We start from the raw sequence: 25,480 nt of genomic DNA on the forward strand, positions 1-25,480 counted from the left end.
ACTGTCTCATGAATTATGAAGCATTGACTTATCATCCTGTGTAATATGTAATTGTTTTCAACAGTTCTAAATGCAGCAAAGAAAATACAACAGGAACTTCACTCCAGACTTGCTAACCAAAAGGCAAAATCTTTGTTTAATATCAGGGCACTCCAACCTTCCACATCAGTTAGCTCGCCTCTACCTTCCACATCAGTTAAGCCGCCTCAACCTTCCCCATCAAGTAACTCCCCCAGCCTTCCCAGACACATCACCCATCTAAAAACACCACTTACCCCCAGCCTTCCCACTCTCCTCAGCCTTCAAACCACTCCCCAGTTCTCCTCAGCCTTCAAACAAATCAACCAGTTCTCCTCAGCCTTCAAACCACTCCCCCAGTTCTCCTCAGCCTTCAAACCACTCCCCAGCATTGAAACCACTCCACCAGCTCTCCCCAGCATTGAAACCACTCCCCAGTTCTCCTCAGCCTTCAAACCACTCCACCAGTTTTCCCCAGCCTTCAAACCACTCCCCTAGTTCTCCTCAGCCTTCAAACCATTCCCCAGTTCTCTTTAGCCTTCAAACCAATCCACCAGTTCTCCTCAGCCTTCAAACCACTCCCCATTTCTCCCCAGCCTTCAATCCACTCCACCAGTTCTCCTCAGCCTTCAAACCACTCCGCCAGTTCTCCCCAGCCTTCAAACCACTCTCTCAGTTCTCCCCAGCCTACAATCCACTCCACCAGTTCTCCTCAGCCTTCAAACCACTCCGCCAGTTCTCCTCAGCCTTCAAACCACTCCGCCAGTTCTCCTCAGCCTTCAAACCACTCCCCCAGTTCTCCCCAGCCTTCAATCCACTCCGCCAGTTCTCCTCAGCCTTCAAATCACTCCGCCAGTTCTCCTCAGCCTTCAAACCACTCCGCCAGTTCTCCTCAGCCTTCAAACCACTCCACCAGTTCTCCTCAGCCTTCAAACCACTCCGCCAGTTCTCCTCTGCCTTCAAACCACTCCGCCAGTTCTACCCAATCTTCCCGAGGCAAGTGAGTTAACTGACTATAAAAGTCCAGTTTCCACCCTTGCCGAACTAGGCTGGTATTATGGAGTTACATTTTGGCTGGACTAACGAGTCTATGCATAGTCCAATCAAAATTGCGCACTGAAATAGAAATCCGGTTCGTAAAGTGTCATGCAGATTTGCAAAGCATGTGCACCGCTAACTCGTCAACAGATATTTTCTAATTATTTTCATGCTTTTAATCAAGATGCTCACGTGATTTGATGCACTTCGCGATGTAAGACTCGTTTTATAACAATATAGATCTTGATTATCAATCAGATCGTCTTGACAGGGTGCCACCAAACTGGACTTTTAAAGTCAGTTAACCCTCTTGCCTCGGGAAGATGGTTCTCCCCTGCCTGACAACTTTGCAACCCCCTGGCATTTCCTAACCAGCCTTCCCCAACTTTGCCTTGCCTTCCCAGCCCTCCTGACCCTTTCTTCATCCCAACCAAACTTAACACACCCCAGCACACAACAATGGCCCATCACCACCACAACCTACACTAATGGCAACCCCTCCACGAACTGCCCAAGAACCTGCTGGCTCCTTTACGGCCCTTCTCAGCAGCTGTGAAGACTGTTCCTTGAAAGAAGTACAGCTGCAGACCGTACAAACTGAACTGAATCTCTGGAGGAACTGAATCTCTGGAGGGACAGAGCCCCTTAAGGCCGAAGAGGAGCTCTTGAGTCAAATGTGCCAGGTTTTTTTAAACAAAGATGCTTGAAAATATTCAGTTGCTATTCTTATTATATGCAATACTGGTATAATAAATGGAAATCATATGTTAAAATAAAATTAAAAGCTAAATAAATAAAATATATAAATAACATACAATAAACAAATCTTCAGCCTGCTATCCTAGTTGTTCAGAATTTTTTTTATTGTTAAATATTTTGCAGACAGTACAACACAGCCATCCTACAGGGTCCTTCGAGGTGTCCAAGTTCTGAGATGCCATTACGTAAGTAAATAGAATATACTGTTTATGTCTTACTGAGACATTTCAGCTTCCGAAACTGAATTTAAGACTCACTTGTCATTGCATACAGTTTCTGGTATTTTAACTACCTGCAAGTCATTTGAATTGGTTATGTTTTTGTTAACAGGTTCAGCTCAGAGGAGATGACAAGCTCCAATCCGGATATCAACTGCTCACCCAAGAAGCCAGCCTTGCAGTGCCCATCACATGGTATGCATATGTGATGGGAAAGTGTGGCGACGTTGGCGACAGCTGTAAATTCAAGCGCTTCATGGACGTTTTTTTAAACCCTTTGACGTTTGATGTGGAACTGCAGCAACGTTCAATATGAAGCAAGCTGTTGTCTTGCAGGCTCAAGAGAATTATCTAAACCACACAAATTCTCCATTATGAGGAAAATTAATAAATACCTCCAGAAAGTGGTACTAAAGAACTAAAAAGCAAAATACACTGAAAATGGATATATACTTTAAATTTTAAATACAAAAATGACTTATTTTATAAGCCAACCATTTTTCAAATGTTTTCTTGCAGTTTTTGCCACTGAGAGGGTGAAGTTTTCTGACATGGTGAGCAAGATCTGCACACTTAGGAATGCCTTTAAGCGAATGAGCCATGGTAAGTTTATCACGATATATTTTATTTACCATGACATCAGTAATTTTGTAGCAAAAAAGTCATTTTTGTAATAGTTTTTAATGCGTCTTCTTGACATCCTATAATTTCATGATAAAGTTTATGTCACAGATTAAGAATAACTTCCACTTTCATATGATGGCTACCACATGATGATCTCTTCTGTTGATGAAGACCAGCTCAGCTGATGATGTCCAAATTAAGAGAATATTATACATCTTTGTTATCTCATTTTTGACAGTCAAGGTTTGGCAAGGGTGTTTCAGAGACACATTACTACATCTGAGATGCTGTTGAAAGATGAGATTATGATGTAAGCACATCTTTTGTATTACTGAAAATGATGGAAAGGTCAAATGTCTCTCAAACATTTTTGTTATGGGGACTTCCTAAGAACTTTGCGGAGATGCTTCAAAGCCTATTCAATTAGCAATGACAGGTTTGCAAAGACGCTTCAGAGACTTTCTTGCAAGTGTGGATGGGATGCTTCTGAAACATCTTTGATTACATAACACAAGTTTGTTGAGACTAATCGGGGACTTCCTAAGAAGGTTTGCTGGGATGGTTCAAAGCATATTTAATTACCCTGCGAACAGCGGTCCGGAAAATATAAAATCCCAATCGGACATTTGCATTTAGGCCACGCCCCCTTCAAATAGCGTATTTTAGTACTTTTCACACACATTACAAGTTATTACGTATTCATATATAACCAATTATGAATTGTTTTAATATAAATTGTTTAATTCACCGGACAATTAATAACAAATAATATCATTTTAGATAAACATGGAAAACATACGTTTGTTTCTGTTATAATAACGATCTCTTAACATAGTGAACGGTCTAATTGACATTCATGAGTTATATTCATGAGTCTGCTCAAGTGTCACACTCCGGCGCAGTGGTGACTCAGCATAACACCTTTGTGACTTTGCATATCACGTGACCGGACTTTTCTCTTGTTTGTAAACAAACACGCCTTTTCAGAAATCAGTGTAGAACGGACTAATGCAAGTATTTGGGGGTGCTTAACATATTGTTTTGCATAATTATATAGATATGCTACTACAACTGCGACAGTGAGTTGCATGACAATATATATTTATGCATCTAAGTGGCCGAATCGCCAGCTCTCCGTTGGGCTTCGATGACAGCACGTGGAGCCGTACAACCAATGTAAACAAAGGGTAACTACACAAAAACAAATAGATTTTCACGTATTAGGATACTTTCTTAATGAACCGTAAACATTCTTTGACGTTTGTTTATGAAAATGTGTAGACTTGTCAAACATGAAACGGATGAAAAGCATATTCAATGTCTTGAATGGACTGTGAAAGATTTGACGAATTGTCACATGGCACTGGCCTGTGGCAGAGGTACTATGCTGGCTGGCTGCCGGCCGCATGGAACTCTGGGTAGGAGAGTGCTCAAGTGTACGCTTTGTAACATTTGGATCGAAACTATTATCCCATATTTGGTTATCACGTGACCTCACGGGAAAAGGGTTTTTTTAAACTAAAGATTATTTAAAAACAAGACAGATAATATAATCACAAATACTAAAATGTCTTTGATAGCAATAGTTATTTGAATACTTTTTTCATCTGTACTTAATTATTGACCATAAAAAAATTTGATATCGATCGTCACAGAAAGCAAAATGGTGGTCAAGATTCAGTATACGACTAGCTACTGAAAACAATAAAATCTGCAAATCTTCATTTGTCGTCACGCTTTCACTTCTTGTCTGAGGTAACAGAGCATTGTGAGGATAATGAGGTAAATCGATGTATTTATGTACAGTTGTAAACTCCTTTCACTCAAATTAACAAGATGTTCTCAGTAATTAATCCTCGATTAATCAGCGTCAACTCAGTTTATTGCCTATTACAGTGATTGACCGATTGGACTATCATGTAGGTACGATGTATTTACAGCAATCAAAACAAACAAAGCTTGTCAGTGTAGATAATCTTCATTGTGTTACAACTGCAGACAGAAACTGCTCAGTCCTAACTGTTGATCATGTCCGGTCAAAATTTAAGAATGTCCGACAATACTTTTTAAAATGTCCAGACAGAAAAATTTAAATGTCCAGTAAGCAATATTTTAAACCGGACATTTGAGATTCCCAATCGGACATGTCCGGCGCATATGACGATTTCTGAACCCCTGCCTGCAAAGACGTTTTGGAGTCTTCTCAGCAAAGTTGCTGGGATGTTACGTTCTGAAGAAGTATCGGAGAGTTCTTCAGTAGGTACTTTTAGAAAGACTTGGATACTTCTCGGCAAGCTGTTAGTTGGATTAGTTTGCCAAGATGGTGTGGAGACATTTCCCGGGAATATCAAGAGACAGACATCCTTAAGACCCTGCCGAAAGGGTAACAATGTGCCTTGCAGGGAATGATTAAGGCGGTCTCAGATGCATCTTTTCAGGCCTTTTGTTTTTATAAGGGAGGAGAGGTAGAAGTCAAGGAACCACAGTCTGCGGGGCCAAATCAGTGTGGTCAGATGATCAGGCAACCTGAGAGCTTTGTAGAAACTTTGAGGGACCATGGGGGTAACACATAAGTGTATAGAGACCCATCCAGTCCATCGATAGAGAGTGGACATAAACTGCTTTCAGAGACGGAATCAGGCTGACATAGACTGGGAGGTGGTGGTTCAGGCAAAGAGGTGAGCCATGAGAATACTTCCAGGCCGAAGATACAATACATCGCCTCTGGGAAAGGCTGTCCGTGAGAATGTTGAACTTGCCAGGCATCTGTCTCGCCACCATCCGGCAATTGATGGGAGTCAACCAAGGAAAATATTTGAATATTTTCCGTCATCAGGGAGCAGGATTTGGTTCCCCCTACGTTATGGATATATGCAATTACTGTAGTGATGTCCATGGCTTTAAGGTCTGACAAATGGAAAAGCAAAATTTTCCAGGTCTTGAGCATAAAAAAAAATCGCCTTCTTTTCCTTGCAATTTACATGGAGTGATTTTTCCAACGGGATCCATAATCCCTGGATTGTAAGATCATCCATGTGGGCAGATGCATCCTTGAACGGATGATGCCAAACATCACATGACTCTTGGAAGTCCACCAAAGGAGATCTTGCACCAAGGTAGGAGTTATCCGTAGCGTGTTGGTCCAGCTCTGGAGCAGGCACAGTTGTAATCTTCCCCTGTAAGTCATGTCTTGGAGAGACGTAAGGTTTTCCAGAGGAGACTTTCACCAATGAAATGGACGGGTAGGCCGAGATGGTACTGAGTCGATCATCGAGAGTGTCCTAGCAATACGATCTTCCGGGGGGGAAAGGCATCTGTTGTGGAGTTGGAAACAAGCACCAATGTACACAATGGTATTATCGCTGGCTTGGTTGGATGCATCAAATACCTGAGGTACAGCAAAACTTGTATCAGGAATACCATGTTTTGATGGAGTTTATCATTGCCTTGGTTGGCAACTAGGAAATTGTCCAAGTAACCGTGAAGTCTGACAAATTGTAGATGTGCAAAATTGATCATGGGCAACGCAATCCTGGTGAAAAACCAATGAGCTATCAATATGCCGAAGGGTAGGACCCGGAACTTGTAACTTCACACGTTGACAGCAAAGCAGAGGTACTTCCTTGATGATCAGTGTTTGAGTGTTGATAGTGACTTTTTCACAAACTTCATCTGGAACAAAAAAGATTTGTTGAGCTTCTTGAGATTGATAATCATTTGTGTGTATGGGGAGTTCGTGTTCAGGACAATAAAAGAGAGAGTAAAAACCTTTGATGTTGTCATTATCTTGAAGTTTCTGAATGGCATGCCTTTTTAGTAGAGCACTGATGGCCAGGGGAATCTGCTGCACCAATTCCTTCTAAAGTTTGTCAACAGCCAATGATAGGGAAGATAGGCAGGAGTCGAACAAGGCCTCCATGGTCAATTTCTGTTTGGAGAAAAGCTGTTCCAAAGGACACAGTGATAAACCTGTGTTTTTGTTTAACATGCCACACAAGCCATATTCCAGCTGTGATATGATGATGGCCCGTTAACAATCAAGTCTGGACCAGAAGATACATTGATAGTATAAGCAACAATCCACATCGTCGGGGTCAGTATTTGAATTAAATAAATTACTGGGATCCCTTTAGGACGCACAAACTTTAGAAGCTGCAAGCCCTGACTTAACTTTACGCACCGGTTTAAACAACCAGTACAGGTTAACTGTGACCAATTCTAACCCAGAATCCCCACTGTAGGGCCATGATGTGATTGTGATACCTTGCTGTTGTGATTCCTGGAAAAGGGCTGTTGTCGGTCTTGCTGTGTGAGGTCGGATGTTGTCTTGTTTGAAAATGATGTTTGCTTGTTGCATAAGGGGAATGATGTGTCACCGAAGATTCTCATCTGTGTAACGTTGTGCCATTAAATTCCCCAGAACTTGCACCAAGTCTGTACTACCAGTGTAGGAGATGGCCGCCCATATCATCCCACTAGCACAGCCAAATTTGTCCACTTCCTGTATGCAGTTTTCCGGAATAACATTCACCATGGCACCTGCAAGCAAAACATGACTCAATACTAAACCAAACTTGTTTCCATCACAGCTGTGACCTTGACACTATTGATTTTGATGATGCAGGTCCGTCAAACTGGTCATCTATCACAAATACCTTCAAAAAGTAAATAGTTTCTCACTGTCTGGGCTGATATCCTACGCAATCCTGGTATTGCCGTTGTTATTGAGGTGGTCATGGTGTTGTTTTTCACGCAAGTGACGTAGCAGTATGTATCTGTCCTGAACTCGAGTAGTGAGACATGATCTGGGAAGCTAACATGTTGGCCCAAGTGTCTGATAACGGTTCCACAGTCTTGTATTGGTGCTTGGTGCTACTAGGAAAAACCTGGCTACAGCTGAAGATGATTCACCTGTATGCAGTCAGCCATTGCCAATTGTTGCGTTGAGATTTTGTCAGTGGTATTATGTTGATGATGTTCAATTGCTGTTAGATTTTCATGGCATGCAAATGAAAACCCAACGTTTTTATACCAGCCAGGCTGTCACGTGGTTGAACTTTTGCAATTTTTCTATATGTTCATCAAATTTCTGCAGAAACTCATTTTTTCCACACAAATCAATCCCAATCCATGCACATATGACAAGTTCATTTTTGGTATTTATTTTGTATGGATATCGGCAACACTCATACATAAACGATTTTACTACTTTTGCATGTCTTTGTTTGCAGAGTATATATATCATTAGCATGTGCTTATGAAACCATATCAAATAGTGATGATATTAGATCTATCTCCATACTACAGCGTATCTATGATCTGAGGTCAAGAGCCCATTTTCAGCCTAGGTCCAGATATAATTAGAACCAATATATATGAAACTACGTCATAATCTCGGACTCATTGTGGTAATCATTAACAGCCATACTCATGTTAAGATTGGAGCTACCAAATAACCAAAGTGGTGTTTTTATGACTTGACTCAAACTTGGTGGGACTTCAATTTTGAGTACCTCTCACTTTAAATATATTTTCACAGGGCAGGATAATAATGCTGTATTTTGTAATTTGTTTCATAAAAGTTATCAGAACTAACAAAAAAAATGTTGGTCATAATGATCTTGCGCCTTTATCATATATGATAATTCACAATTCAATCCGACTTTGATGTATCAAGATAATCAATAATCAGATATTTAACTTCCCCTATATGTAAATACCTATTCATGTTGACACAGTCTTAAAAACTGATTTTCTTTATCAGCCATATTAATCAATCTGACATGAGGCAAGATTGTGTTGAGATTTTTGGTTTTATCAATTTAAACGTAGCGAGAAGAATATTAAGGAATTTAATGGGGAGAGAAGTAATTCATCAGTTATTTCCCACTTAGGACTCTCAGATCTCATTCAGACAACAGATGCTGGGTGTTTGCAAACATTTCACAAAATCAGAAATTTAAATTTTTTAAAACAATTTCATGCACCCTGACCAATACATTAGCTTTCTTTTGACACCAAGTCATTTGACATTTTAATCAACCCTACCCCAAAGAATTGATAACATACAAAATATTTCAGACATATATATCAAACTGAAACAAATTCATTTTCTAAACAATTTCATGCAGCTTGACCAATAAAATAGCTTTCTTCACAAAGTAGCTTTTTAATACTTCTTTTGGACAACTAAGGAAGACACAGAGAGCTCTGGCAAAGTGAAACTCCAATTTCTAATCTATTTCACACTCATTGATCACACAAACTGTCTTTAATCGGACATAAAGTCATGTCTGTGAATATCAAGCATTTCGAAAACTTGGAATTTATCCATTTAAAATATTCAGAAGCAATTTGCTTGCTCCATTTACCCATGAGGAACCGTCCAATTTGTGGGACAAACTCATCCAATAAGTAATATCATGGTATTGTATCCCACAATGCAAGGCTTCTCACATGTCCAAGTGGTCCCCTGACAACTTCCTGTTCATCAAACCATCATATCCTCTCGATTCTGCTGTAAAATAAATGGATTACTTGCCTGCAGGCAGTGGTATATATGATCACAAGGAAATGAAATTTGTTTTTCACAATTTGATCCCATTTCTGGATTAAATATTCAGAATATCAGAATCAAAAACATGCATTATCCTTATAATGTCAAAGGAACTTTTCCTTAGATTTGGGGCAGGAAAGGTCCCTGTGTCATGCTTGTATCTGAAAGACTTGTTGTCATCAGTCATGGCAGTGAATGGGTGAGCGAGTTGTCACAGGATGTTAAATTAATAGGGAAAAATAAAGCCATAAGGGCATTGCTAGCGGATCTTTATCAAATTGGTCAAAACAGCAAGTGCAGGAACGATTTTGCTTTGTTTTGTTTGTTGTTTAATGCTGCACTCGGCAATATTCCAGCTATATGACGGTGGTCTGTAAAGCTGCCATGTTGCTGGTCAGCTCAAATTACAGGAATGGTGAGGGCCACTGGGGTAGCCACCTGGTTACCGCGTACACTGTCTGTTAACGCCGCACTTACTGGACAGCAGTAGCATAATAGAAGTTGCTGTCCCTAAAAAGTGTCGCATATTCATTAAGGATCACTTTTAGCAATATTCCAGTAATGTCAGGGGGGGAGGAAGAGAGATGGGGGGGGGGGGGGGGGAGAGACACCAGAAATGGGCTTCACGCGTACCTATGTCTGGAATTGAACCCAGGTCGTCGGTGTGACGAGCCAACGCTTTAACCACTAGGCTACCCGACTGCCCCATTTCCATTACAAAATGGTATGCAAGAGAATGTAAGCAGCTATAGAAATTGTCGCAAGTCCTATAGTCCGATAGTTAAGGTATCATAAGGACTGGTAGAAATTTGCCTTTCTTGAGAATTTTGCTATATGTTGTCATTATAACTAGTGGACTAAAATTGTTAGTTTCTACCACTGATGTCAGAAATAATTATTATTGTCCAACTAATCTAATATCTAATCTCCATACCTTTCAGAAGAGGAAGATCGGTTAGTTTGAGATAATAGCCTGCCCAAAAACCTTTTGACAAATGAATCAGATGGATCCACTGGGTCCATGGCTGACATAACTGTATGACGTAAAAAAACACCAGCTCAATCACTTCCTCCCAACTCATACAATATAATGATCCAATGTAGAGATGATGCATGCCAATTGAGTATTATTGTAACATATATTGACATTGTATGCTTGAAAAAGATTCAACCCTAACTCAATGCTATCAGAGTGAAGCATATTTGGTGGTGGAAATATCTGGAGATTTAAAATTAACATTACCAAGAATGTTATTGATAGGCATCTCCTCAAAACATAACATTTGGCAATAAAAAATGACAAGTTGAGACAGATTATGGCTTAACATTCATTGTTGCATTAGCCCAGCAATATTACTTTAGGGAACACCAGAAATGGGCTTTACACATTGTACATATGGGGAATAGACCCCAGACTTTGGTGTCACAAGTGAATGCCTTACCAACCAGGCAAACCTACCACCCGAGACAACGAAAACAGTATATGCAGTCTAGGCTGAGCTGTTTTGAGGGGAAACAACTGTAGATTCTTCTTTTGCCATTTATCATATCAAAGAATAGTTTATCTACTATCACATGCTCGCTCCTCACCTTAAGGAGTTAGTTGGGTTTAACACCACTTTTAACAGCATTCCAGGTATATCACCGGATGTCTGATTAATATGGGAGGAAAGCCCCAAGTGATGCAGATCTCAGACTTTTTGTGAAACCCATGAGCAGAAGCATGAGCATGAGCATGATGCTGACAAAACTAGAAACACAACAGAGGCAAACTGTTCGAACCCACAATAAGAGATTTCCCAAGCGAATTAAGGCACTTTAGATGACTGGGCCACCCATGTTCCCATACCTCTTAAGGATAAATTGAGGTTTTGTAATTAATGATTTAGGATACTGGACAATAATGCATCTTTTGATATCAACCCTTGATAGTAATATCATGGAACTGTTCTGGGTGAACTGTCATAGCGACTGATTTACGACATCCATTGTCTGAAGAACATTTGATTGCAAAGGCTCATTACCCTGGAGCAATGACATCTATATGCCTTGAAACACTTAATTGCTGTTATTTATTTGATGCTAATTAATCCTATTTGTTAATCCCCATTTTTGTGTACATCGACCGTCTGCCATCCTGAACAGGATGTGCAAGTATGTCACTGATGATTTACTGTTTACATTTATATTTATTACTTACTAAATGTCAGGTGACCTTGGCTATATAAGCCTTGGTCCAGAGAGAAGGAGAGTAAGTAGAAGAAAGGTCTTACCCTTAGCCTAGCTAGGGTTAGGCTGGGTGCTCCGGGGCACCTAGACAACAACCACTACCACTATGTGCTGACCAGGCACATAGTGTCTTTTGTATGTATATATCAACATGTATAAAGTAGAACTGTATATACCGCAAGCCATCGTCTCCAAGTTGTCACTTCCTACTGAGAACCATACGTTGGCCCCTTGCATATAAGAGTGTGTCAATTGTTCATTATTCAACGTCGGACCGACACGCGTTGTTAGTAAGAATAGAAACTATCTCCTGTAAGCCTCAGAGTTTTGTTACTTTAATAACTGGTATTGATAGAAGTTGGACGTAAAAGATCACTTTGGTGAAGCTCTGTACTCATTGTCCTTCAGTCACAATTCATAGTATTTCATCTGTTTTCCCAACGATAGCGATGCTGTTCATTCTTAGAGTAAATATATGATGGTTACGTCTGTTATTTATTGACTTAAACTGCCAACATGCTGAAAAGTAGATTTTGTCCGACAAATAACTTAAAAGACCTGTGAACACCCAACCCACTCCCAAACTAAATTGCTTACTAAGTAGGGAAATTTCTCTGACAACAAAAATCCGTAAAACAGTTTTGAAAATGACTGATGGCTTTGGTTTGTTATACAAGCACACCCTATCCTTTCATTGGCAACAGTTCAGCTTGAATGAAACACAAGACAACTTTTAAAGTACAATACTAAGACATTTTGGACTCCATGACTTCAAGCAGAAATTTGGAAACCACTTTCACATTTCCTGAGGCAAAGTTTCTGAAACATCTCCAAACTAATTTATCGATCACAATCTAGACTTGGGGCTGAACTTCATATATTCATTTATATATATATATATATGTATTACATCCCAGCTAACATGAAAATGTTATAAAACATGAAATGTTCCTGAAATGTTTAAAAAAATATTATGTTCACGTGATTTTGTATGGTTCCAGAAACGTTTTAGAAACATTTTCCGGAAACATTTGGTTATAACGTTTCAAAAATGTTTTTGTAACATATTTCAGAAATGCTTTTGAAAATGTCATTTAGTAAGGTTCCAGAAACGTCTTAGAAACATTTTCTATGAACATTTGATTATAACATTTCTAAAATGTTTCTGTAAAATATTCCACAAATGTTTTAGGAGACGTTTTATTCACGAGAATTTGTATGGTTCCGGAAACATTTTAGCAACGTTTTCAGTGGTTGGTCAAAGTTTGCGAAAGTTCGTTCTGACGTGACCCATAATGGGATATCCTCAGATCTTTGTTTAGCGGCAGTGAGAACTTAGATCTGATTTTAATGAGATTGTGTTGGCTTCCATTGTCTATTGCTGATCACCAATCAGCGCCTACCATTTGTTGGCTTCCCTTGTTAGTTTCTACCCTTTGTTATTTTCCACCTTTTATCTTAACAATTTTGTTGTCCTTACATGTACATATTTATGCTCTCTGCCTCATGGCATTCATACACCTGATGAAGGAGGAAGTATATACTCCGAAACGTTGTGTTCCTAAGATTAAAGAAGTTGACATCCATAAATTCTCTTCCTTATAATAGTATAATAGTACCATGCATTACATTGAACACTAAAGGTGGTACACCAGGAACACCCCAACACACTTTAATGGTCAGTGGCTGAGTGCAGATACAAATCCAATTCTTAGCATTCATATAAAGCCACAAAACCACCAAAAGATACTAGGTCTAGTAGCTCATGGTATTTAACAACAGTTTCGGAACTTACATTTGCATCATTCACAGCCCCTGGTGTATTTGGTGTATTCCTCAATACATTTAACATTTCCGTTTGTATCTCCTGGAATGCAGGTGTCTCCTTTTTCCCCTGACTGCAGAGAAAACAACAATGTTCCACATTATAACAAAGTTTATCTTGAACTATATTCAATAAGCATTATATTGTTAATCCAAAGATGAAATATATTATATAGTTTCATAACATTGTTGGGGGAAAACGTTAGTGCTCATTTAATATCCACAAAAATTATGTCAGAAAAATGATACATTTACATCAGCCTACAGATAAGTGAGTGAGTGAGTGAGTTGGGTTTGACGTCGCATTTAATAGTATTACAGTTGTGGAGAAAAACTGGAACGGACAATATTCGTGGCCCTTAGAAACGTAAAGTGTGCACTTGCTCCTATAGTAAATTATTCATTCCTCCATTCGTGGTCATGGACCTTGCATGGTTTCTTTATTTTTCATTAAGAAGAGAATCATGTTTAGTTCCCAACATGTCATAAAAAGAGAATCACGTTTAGTTCCCATTATGTCATAGGAACAGAATCATGTTTAGTTCCCCATTAATCATATAATTTCCCATGGAGTAGAAAAGACGAAAAGGTAGACACGTGAACGTCACCTTCCACTGCACAACAAACATTGGTAGCAGAGTGTGGTTACACAAGTGGTTTTCTGCTTATTGAGTGTATTTATTTTCTCTTTTTTCAGCTCTACCTCAACGGCGGGAAAGGCGGCTGACTTTCCTCTGTCAGCTTTTTTACTTTTTGGCATGACCACCAACTTTGATTTGTTTTTCCTCCACGATCTTATGTTGGATTCAGCACACCCATACATTCGTCCAGCCGCTCAGTTTCCATTTTCCTCCGCGTATGCAACAATCTTTAATTTCTCTCCACTAAACACCAGTCAGACCAATCAGTGACCTGGGTTGAGTCACGTGCTGAAGCCACGTTCATTCATTCTTCGTCAACAAGTCGCAGATGGCGTCAGTCAAGTTGGTGCAGCTGTAAATAACGGTGAGCCGGTGGGATTGCCTCACGCAGGATTTCGCCTAAAATGACATGTTTGAATGACCTATGTTAAAACGATATTAGTAAAGTAAGTAAATATACATATGTAATAATTCATATAATAATATTCAATGTTCATTTATTCTAATAATGTTCATATAAATACAAAAACGGTACAGACGAATGTATCAGTAGTTTATTCAGTTTGTTGACACTTGATTTCCGGTATACATGCTGGATGTTTTGTTTACCAAATCCCACACAGCAAAAATCTAAGAATGATGAACAGGTTCCACATCCCAAACCAAAATTTGACGGAATTCTTGATTCAAGACTTCCATGTCGCAGATATCATAGCACAGGTAAGTTGAATCAAAACAGTATTGGCCAGGATCTATGGAAGCAATTGAAACGAGTTTCAATACCAACGTTCTCTGGAAAGCCGCATTTATGGCTTGTGTTGACACTGCTCCTGCAACAAATGAAAATAAACTGTTGCAACTCAAGCAGTACCTATCAGGTGAACCTGCACAGCTTGTTGCCAAATTACGTCATAGTGCGGTGGCATATGATATTGCTCTTGAGCGTCTGGAGAGGAAATATGGAGGCAAAAGACGACAAATAGCATTAAAGTTAGAGGAAATTTCTAACGTCAAGCCTTAAAGCCCAGGAAATAACAGAGATCTTGATAAGTTTGCTGACATGCTAGATGTGGCAGTTGTCAGTCTCAGAGAGGCTGACAAGATAGAGGAGCTAGGTGATGGTTGTTTGTATTCGTTGCTGCTGAAAAAGTTACCTGAAAGCATGATAGTTCAGTATAGTAGATGGGTCTTTGAGCAACAAAGACAGGAATCTGTTGAGACTCTTCGTGAATGGATTATTCAAGAAGCAGAATTCAATACTGTATCCTCTGGAGTATTAACATGGCATGTCAGAGAAGTCAAAGACATCAGAATCTAGACAACATCAAAGATCAGGTACGTACTTTGGTGCACAAGGTGTAAGCAAGGCACAACATTGTCATGTCTGTAAAAATCCCAATCACAAGATTTGGCAATGCAGAATATTTAAAAATCTTGATGTTCCACCACGATGGGATAAGGGAAAGGAACTGAGTCTATGATTCAGATGTCTTGGAACAAAACATCATGGACATGCATGTACCATATCAGATAAATTTGGTATAGACAGTTATCAAGCTATTCATAATCGCCTGTTACATGACAATTACAAAGTAAGTAATCACAATCGACACTGTAGTGACTCCTTAGTAACTGATAAAAAAGGTATCATCTCTGGGCGTGGCACCGAACCGAACCGAAGACGCAAAATCATTTCTCTTGTACTGAAGAATGGTAAAAACAGATTAGTTGTCAATGTCTTGTTAGACGATGCAAGCACTCAAACATACGTCAGTGAAGATATTGCATCAGAGCATGGTGAGCAGGGTCAAACTAACTCTGTATCTGTTAACGTCTTTAACAGTAAAACAGAAACCTTAGACAGTATGTCCGTTGAATTTGGATTGGAAAGTATTAATGGCTCAGTTGACATGCAGATAGTAGCTTTATCAACTACTAAAGTCACTGTGTTGACATGCAGATTGTAGCTTTATCAACTACTAAAGTCACTGGTAGCATGAAAGTGTTTGATTGGCAAAAATATGCACAGAAATGGTCTCATTCGAGGGAAATACAGTTTCCCAATTTAGGTTCATGGCCAATCGTTGACATACTGATAGGTATGGATTACCTGGAACTGCATTCCTCCCGTGGTGATGTCTGTGGCAGGCCTGGAGGACCATTAGCTAGACTTACACCTTTGGGGTGGACATGTGTAGGAAATGTAACAGGGCTCCATGTTAAATAGAAACAAGAAACAGGTACATTCTTCGTTAATAACATTTATACTGAACACAGTGGGGAAAAGGACATGGATCTTTTGGTCCAACGATTTTGGGAAATAGAAAATGTTTCCAGTTCAATTCCAATCATGTGTGTGAATAATCAAATGGCTGTTGATTCTGTACAATCTTCTCTTCAGTACTGCAATTAAGGGTACAAGGTTGGGGTTCCTTGGAAAAAGACAGCTGATGAACTTACTAGCAACTATGATATGGCTTTCAGTCGGTTGTTGAACATTGAAAAGAAGTTGTACAAAGACAAAACCATTTCAGAGGCATATGATGATGTCATTGCCCAATATATCAACAAAGGTTACATCAGGGAAGTGCCTGAAGAAGAAATCAAAGAAACAAAATGGTTCTTACCTTATTTTCCTGTCGTGAAACTAGATAGAACAACAAAAGACAGAAGAGTCTTTGGCGCGTCGGCAAAATGTAACGGTTTGTCCTTGAATGATACAATTCATCATGGTCCAAAATGATTTGTTTGAGATTTTGCTTCGCTTCAGAAAGCACCAAGTCGCAATTATTTGTGATATCGCTGAGATGTATCTCCAGATTGTAATCAGTAAAGGAGATAGTTCTCATTTCAGATTCCTTTGGAGAAGTATGGACCAGAACCAAACACCTGATGTTTACGAATTTACCAAGAGTTGTGTTTGGAATGAATTGTTTTCCTTTCTTGGCACAATATATTTCACAAGTACATGCCAAACATCACGAAAGAGAATTCCCTTTTGCTGCAGGAACAGTTCAGAAATCCACTCGCATGGATGATAACATGGATTCAGTAGAAAGTGATGGTCAGGCAATAGAACTCTTATGGACAGCTAAATGCCTTATGGAGTTCAGCAGGTATGCATGCTAGAAAATGGGTTTCTAATTCAACACAGGTTCTAGACAACATTCCTCTTGAAGACAGATTGAAGGAGATCCATATACATATGAAGGAGTTGCCTTCAGTTAAGGCTCTTGGTCTGACATGGAATGCAGAAAGTGATGACTATTGTTTCTGTTACCATGTTCAAGACAACAGTTTTAGCATGACAAAAAGAAACTTTTTGAGAGAAATTGCAAAACTCTTCGATCCCCTTGGCATTTTGGCACCTTTCATCATAAGGGCCGAAGTTATCCTCCAAGAAATATGGATAACAGGTGCTGGGTGGAAGGAAGTTATGAACCCCCAATTAGATCAGAAGCATGGCAGTGGTATCATGAAATATAACTTCTTAGATCGATTCGGTACCAAGATGCATTCAAGTGGATTCTGCTATAGAAAATAGAAACCTGCACGTTTTCGCAGATGCTTCACAAGAAGCATATGTGGCTGTTGTATATGCAGTCACTATGGATAAAGGTGAGGTGGTCTCAAGTAATCTCGTAGCTGCAGAGTCATGTGGCACCTCTTAAAGCAGTCAGTATTCCAAGAATGGATTTGCTTGCAGCTGTAATTGGAGTTAAACTTCTCAATGCTGTTGTAAAGGCCTTGGCAATAACACCTCAGTCTGCAACACTTTGGTCTGATAGCTTAAATGTGTTGTGGTGGGTGAAAAGTCTGAGTAGAAGTTTCATGTCATTTATGGCAAATCGTGTTGGATACATCCATGAAAATACAAATCGGTATGTCCCCTCACAACTGAACGCTGCAGATATTGTCAGCAGAAGTGCTCATGTTCAAACATTGGAGAACAGGAAATGTTTAAACGGTCCTGAGTTCCTTACTTCAACAGAAAATGATTGGCCAAAACAAGTTGTTGGCTTCAGTAACTGTGATTAACTTGAACGACAAATTCCTCAGATGGCAATTACGATGTTGTGTGAAAATATTTTTAAGAAACACCATGGTGTTTAGAACCTTCTAGGTTTCCAAACTGGAAATGACTTTGCAGAGTTCTTGCATGGATTTTCAGATTCTTCAACAACTCTTGTATACCAACCTGCATCCGTCAAAAAGGTGATCTGGATCTTGAAGAAATTGAAGATGCTGAAATGAAAATGTTGACCAAAACACAGAAAGACGCATTTTCTGAAGAACACAATGCCTTGGCTAAGGGTAAACAAACCTTTGCCCAAAATAAGAAAGATTCTACCTCTCAATCAAATGCTTGATGAAAATGGCCTCCTACGATCTGGTGAAAGATTGAATATGCAAAGGTGTTATCTGTAGATGCTAGATTTCCCAATACACTTCCAAGATGAAATTGGGTTACAAAATTGATAGTAAAAAAATACCATGAAGAAGGTAAGCACAAGGGTACGAACAGTGTTTTGGCAGCACTATCATCAAGATTCTGGATTATTTATATCATCCAGGGAAGAGATTCGTGAGTGGGAGAGAGAATATTCTTGGTGTCGACGCCTGAAGACAAAACCCACACATCAAATCATGGCAGATCTTCCAGCAATTTAAGTGAAATGTTCGTTACGTGCATTTACTCAAATTGATGTTGACTTTGCTGGCCCATTTATCAGCGTGCAAGGTAGAGAAAAACATTGACAAAAGCAATACCTTTGTTTCTTTACGTGTCTCTTTACACTAGCTGTACACTTAGAGATGGCATATGGACTTGACACAGAATCCTTCTTGAACGCCTTTTTTAGAATGGCACATAGACGTGGAATGCAAAAGGAAATAATTTCAGACAATGGCACAAATTTTGTTGGAGCTGCAAAGGAGTTGAAGGTTCCTGTGCCAGAACTGGACTCAGATGCAGTAAAAACCTCACTTACAAACAAAATGTCAAATTTATTATTTTAGTTTGTGCACAAACCACTAGTACCTTAGCCGCAGCTTCTTGCGCTTTATGTATCCAACAACGTCGTATATTTTATTATGAACTGTCATCACTTGTACATCGTACTCCATTTTTCTGCTATGGATCAGGTTACACTTTACCTATCGCACAATTCAATTCTTTGTCGGCAACGCATGCGCAAACCCATGCTTCTGACGTCACTCACTAAAGCCTATTTAACCCTTCACTTACCATCCGCTCATTCTCGTTCCTATCAAAGCCATCTCGTTTATGCTTCTCGTCATCGGCCTTAATCTCGATGTTATTTTGACATCCATTACCGTATCGTGTTGCCTATTGTCCTACTCTGGGCCAACATGTCTGCAAGCAGAGGGAAACAACCCCTTTCGTCTAGACGACCTCGTAAAGGCAAAAGTGTCAGCAGCTCAACTTTGACCCCAGATCACAACAAACAAGATGGCGACCTCACACCTCGCTCCAGTCGACCTCGCCGGGCAACCCCCCCCCCCGTATTTGACTGCGGCCGACCTCAGAAACCGACTATCACAGCTGGGAATGAAAGTGCCTACCTCGTGGACTCAGAAATTCCTCCTCCAGCTTTACAACGAGAACGTGTCAAGTGGCAGATTAGTCGAAGTGATCAGTGACACCCATGATACGACACACGAGGCTCAACACGATAACCTTCACCACCAGCCATCAACAAGTGCAGCTAGAAGTTCACAACCTTCTGTCAACGAATTAGCCCAAGCAGCTAGAACACACATTTCGGTTGACACACATTCAATTTACGGCAGTAACGGCATCTCCCCCGTGCTTTCCGACATGCCTGCCAGATGCCCGGATGTAAACAACATGGCGAATGGCAAGTCTCTCCGCGATGAAGTGCGTGAACTGAAAGCACTTATCTACTCGTTGAAAGGGGATTCTACAACAACACATCAGCCAACAGCCCTCCAGATGCCACAGGCCGTTCCTTCTGACTCCCTGCCACCGATCAACACCATTCCAGCCCACCTCAAGACAAAAATCAAACAAGGTAAATACATCAACTTGGCATTATTACTACAGCAAGATCTCGACATCAGCGAACGTGAAGGAGAGGGACGTGAAGATACCAAGCCAGGAAGGTCTCTGTCACTACCCGACTTCATCATCGCATTCACTGCTTACAAGAACGTGTACTGCGAAAACAACCACGAACTACGTGCTCAGTTGGACGACCACGAACAGACCGTAGTAGGACTGGCTAAACTCTTTCCAGGCAAGACAAATCATTATGATTACCATAAACTGTTCGCCGCACGTGTAGCGGCATATGCAGAAAAAGGAACGCCTATTAGGTGGGACATGGTGGACAAACGGATTTATACTATGTGTTCCACAGGACAGAGGGCCAGGTCCTGTCAATCATGCCAGAGCATAACCCACACTTCCGAGGGATGCCCCAATCTCATGGACCCAAGGATCAGACGTTCAAGCGGGCAGTTTGACAGGACCCCCACAAGTAACCGCCAAGGCAAAGTCGACGCAAGAGGTCGACCCAAAGTACGCATCAACGGCAGAGAAGTGTGCAACAATTTCAAAGACCAGGGCTGCCAGCGACAAACCTGCTATTTCGAACATGTGAGTATGCTCTGTAAAGACACAAGTCACGGAAAACAGAATTGTAGGGAGAGGAAGCATAAGACATGACAGACTCCAGACAGGCCGGCTCCCCTACTATCACGTAGACCCGGTAACTTAACACCTATCAATGTGACCCATCTAAAATATGAACTTTCATCTCATCCAGACCAGATTTCCTCCAACAAACTAATCAATGGACTTACACTGGGCTTCGACCCCCTAATCGCTCCTCTGCCTACTACAACCGTCGAGTGTCCCAACAACCTGAGTGCCCGACGAGAGCCTTCTACCATCACAAAACTGGTCCAGTCAGAAGTGGCAAGGGGATACGTGATCGGACCTTTCACCAAGTCACCTTACCCCATCTATAGAGTCAGTCCCCTAGGTTTAGCTGAAGGCAAGTACAGCCGCAAGAAAAGACTAATTTTGGACCTATCAGCCCCACACGACAAGCCAGACATACCAAGTGTAAATGAACTAATTGACAAAGACTTGTGTTCCCTGTCCTATGTGACCATCGACAACGCTATATGGCTTATTCTGGAAGAAGGACCCGGGGCCTTGATGTGCAAGGTTGACATTTCCGACGCCTTTAAACAGGTACCCATTGCACCCAAGTTCTGGCCGTTCTTTGGATTCAAGTGGGAAGAAGAGTTCTATTTTTATACACGTTTGGCATTTGGATGCAGATCAAGCCCAAAACTTTTCGACTCCCTCTCTGAAGCAGTATGCTGGATTCTGCATAACAATTATGACGTCAAACATGTTCTCCACCTCCTTGACGACTTCCTCACCATCGATGCGCCAACTGCCAATGCCAAAAAAAACATGAACACTTTATGCGAACTCTTTAGGCTACTACAAATACCATTAGCTGCACATACGTCAGCAGGTCCCGTTCCAGTCATCGAATATCTGGGAATTGTCCTTGACTCGCTTTCAATGACTGCTAAGCTACCACGAGACAAGTTGTCCAGAATTTCAGCACTGGTCTACGAGTTTTCTCGACGGAAAAAGTGTACCAAATGGGAACTGCTGTCACTAGTGGGGCATCTAAATTATGCATGCAGAGTCATTATCCCTGGCCGTTCCTTCTTATCCTACCTGATCGACCTTTCTAAGACAGTGAGAAAACTCCACCATCATGTGTACTTATCCCATGCCTGCCGCCAAGACCTACACACGTGGGCCACCTTCCTGAAAGACTGGAATGGAGTGTCATTCTTCCATGACTGTACTGCCACCTCTAACTGTGACATGGAACTATACACGGATGCGGCCGCTACCGTAGGCTTTGGTGGTTATTTCCAAGGATCCTGGTTTGCCGACAAATTATTTGTACATTCAATCCTCCTCGTGCTCCTCACTTTGGTGGTGTCTTTGAGTCCATGATTAAGTCGGCCAAGCGCGCTATCTTTGCAATATTGAGCGCTGGAGATGTTACTGATGAGGAGTTAATGACTGCCTTCACAGGTGCAGAAGCTCTTAGTAACTCTAGACCATTGACTTACCAGAGTGCCCATCCACAAGATGAGACACTTTTACCACCAAACCATTTCCTTCATGGACAGATGGGAGGACAATTCGCTGCAGAAATTGATTCATCGTTCACTCCAAGGAGCAGATGGAGACGAGTCCAAGAGCTTGTGAGACATGTATGGAGACGTTGGATGAGAGAATGGTTGCCAACTCTCAATGTCAGGAAAAAATGGTTCCCTCCAACCCAAGACTTTAGAGTTGATGACGTTGTGGTTGTCGTGTCTCCGAATACACCTCTTGGTTGTTGGCCTCTTGGCAGGATAGTGAAGATATTTCCTGGACAGGATGGTCACGTTAGAGTTGTGGAGGTTCAAGTTGGAAAATCAAAACTTACGAGACAAACATTTGTCCTTTAGAATGGAACAGTGATACAGAGAATTAATGTTCCAGTACAGTGAGGCTGCAAAAGTAGAAGATTTAGCATATCAGATCAGTATTTCTTGTACATAGTGAAAATAGTGGAATTTTGATCGGGAATGTTAGTTCGTTGGTTTGTTAGTTCATCTTCGTGTTAAAATTTATTGGTATTGGTTGATAGACATGGGTCTATCATCAAGGGTATCTTGTGGAGAAAAAATAATAAAAACAAAACAAACATTGTTTCGGTTCATGTAACATGAATATTTAGCATAAACGCCACATGCTTCGCGGAAATCAGATCGTGGCATTCGTTTCATGTGCAGAAAATGAATGCTGACACATGATGCATTGCAATCGTCAGTGCAGGCTTTTCGTTCGTTGGAGCAAGAAACACTTTACGGCCATTGACCAATATTCGTGGTCCTTATAGGAACTAGTTGTCGTTGGACCAATATTCGTGGTCTTGGTATAAACTAGATGGGACAATATTCATGGCCCTTAGAAACGTAAAGTGTGCACTTGCTCCTATAGTAAATTATTAATTCCTGCATTCGTGGTCATGGACCTTGCATAGTTTCTTTATTCATTAAGAAGAGAATCACATTTAGTTCCCATTATGTCATAGGAAGAGAATCATGTTTAGTTCCACATTAATTGTATAATTTTCCAGTGGAGTAGAAAAGACAAAAGGTAGACAACGTGGCCTTCCACTGCGCAACAACAGTTATATTGCGGCATGTCAGTTTAATGTGGGAGAAAAGCCCAAAGTGATGCTGGTCTCAGACGTTTACCACTTCAGTGAAACCCACGAGCACGGGTATGGTGCTGACCAACCTAGAAATATAATCGGCGAGAACCAGGATTCGAACCCACAATCATAGGTTTCTGGCGTGCCCAAGGGACGCTCTACACAGCAAATTGCGGCACCTAAAGACGACTTGGCCACCCGTGCCCCCTAAAGATAAGTAACAAATAAAGCAAGTGCTATCATTAAGAAATAATCTAACATATTTTTTCACATCATACTCCAAGTCGTCCCGTAAATAATGAAGATTGTACAAGCGAACCAGTGACTGAGAGTGAGAAATGTCCTATGAACTCAAGGCACCAAGACAAGCCATTTTGTCACCACTTACGATAAACATGGATTAGGGTCTGGACACTTATTCTAAACCGAAATCCAAAAGGGAATAGATGCATTAAACACACATTGTAACCTAGCAACCAATCACTTCGATTTTGCAGAACAGTTAATAGCTAGAGAGCAATTTCGAAGCATTATAACCAGCTGGTAACCAGATTTGTTCAGTCTTTGATATCTTTTCCCTCTCATTGTCAAAAAGAGTGAATCAAGTATATGAACTTTATTTGGTCCAACATATACTGAAAAGAGCTAAATCAAGCTCAATATTATTCTGTTTCGTGACAAAACATGGTGATCGAAAACCAAACGAATAGTGTAGCAATTAATTTAAAATCATTGGTGTCATAAGCCTAAATTGTCTACACCAGTCTCCTTGTTACAAAAGCATTTACAATCAATATTTTGATGTTAATAATCAATAAACAATGACCAACTCACTTAAAATATAATGTGATACATTTAGACTACTGACAAGCGAACGACCAGTAACTTGTTGCTGAGGTCTAACTATCGCAACACCCTGTTACAACATGCACGTTACAGCGCCTGATTCGTTTTAATTGGAAGGAAAACATATTATCTGAAAATGATTAATTGATTATTTTGGGGGAACATTATAAATACACAAGCACCTTGCTTCAATGTAACGGCAATAATGCAGTTTACCAACTGCAGCTTTTCCCACTGCCATCAGCTCAATTACCGTGCCGTCTCACTCTACCGTTACAGCGGCTAACGCTCGAATGCATAAATAAATAAAATAAAAACAACCATATGATCAACATTTAGTTCAGTCAGTGCCAATTCACAAGAATGTGTCTCTAATTTCTTCCCGTAAATACAGGTTTATCAACCTAATATTATGCTTCAGATGTTGGCAATAACTAGCCTAGTAGCCTACAGTCGACCAGAAAGTATTTCCATCATTTAGGCTGCTCATCTTCACAGTATAACAGAAATCACATCAACCTTTCCTATGTATTGAAGCGAGCGAAATTGCCTATAGTTTCAAAAGAGTCAAAGTTAGTAGTGCAGTAAACTCTAAATAATACATTTCAGAAACAACAGGCGAAATGTGATTGTAGTGGGTGATTTATGCAATATGCTTACGATCGAAAACCGAACGCCCACAAGACAGGCGTAGTGACCGGCAAAGTACAAAGTTTCTGAGTAACACGACACATCATTCATGTGAATATCAAAATGTACATAAATATAACAAGTGGAGACTGCTTTGGAAAATGAACTTACCCCTTAAGAAATCAGATGATCCTGTTCCACTTGCGGCACAATGTCGCTTGGATGTAGAGTAAACTTGAACAAATGATGACATGTGCAAAATGACATAATAGTGTGACATCATTCCGACGTCATTTCACGAGACAACAAGGCATTATATCACAACATTTTAAAAATGTTTTGGAAATGTTGGCGTGATCTCTGTTTTTACAAACGTTTTAAGAACATGTCAAAAACACTTATATATGTGAAAAAATTTCAAAAACATTTTAAGACATATTAATAACTAGCTTATATATATAGTCATGAAAAATAAATAAATGTGAGAGAATGTGCCTTTTAAAATACATCTATATTTATTGACTTCTCAACGGTCTCTCTCATGCCCCCACAAAATATGCTTGTGACACTGTGATCAGCAACAAACAAATCATGTAAAGTTTGGTCTTACTCATATCTGCTTTATTTTCTTTAGACATTAAGTCCACAGATTAAACTGTAAGTGTTGTGAAAATGTTATATTACTGCGTTACCATCCACAACATTATGAAAACGTTGTGTGCTAGCGTTGGGAATTTGTGTTCAACTATAGGCTGTTGGGTCGTAATCGGTACTCACTTTAATACATGGTAATAACTTTTCATG

General features: G+C 40.3%; 1 pseudogene; it reads left to right on the forward strand.

The window, feature by feature from the left end:
- The first annotated feature begins 1,544 nt into the window (after nt 1–1,544).
- Nucleotides 1,545–19,571, forward strand: LOC139451905 (uncharacterized; annotated as a pseudogene).
- Nucleotides 19,572–25,480: the final 5,909 nt, after the last annotated feature.

This window comes from Haliotis cracherodii, unplaced genomic scaffold, assembly GCF_022045235.1.
Source record: "Haliotis cracherodii isolate W230 unplaced genomic scaffold, xgHalCrac1.p SCAF_9, whole genome shotgun sequence".
Taxonomy (NCBI): Eukaryota; Metazoa; Mollusca; class Gastropoda; order Lepetellida; family Haliotidae; genus Haliotis; species Haliotis cracherodii.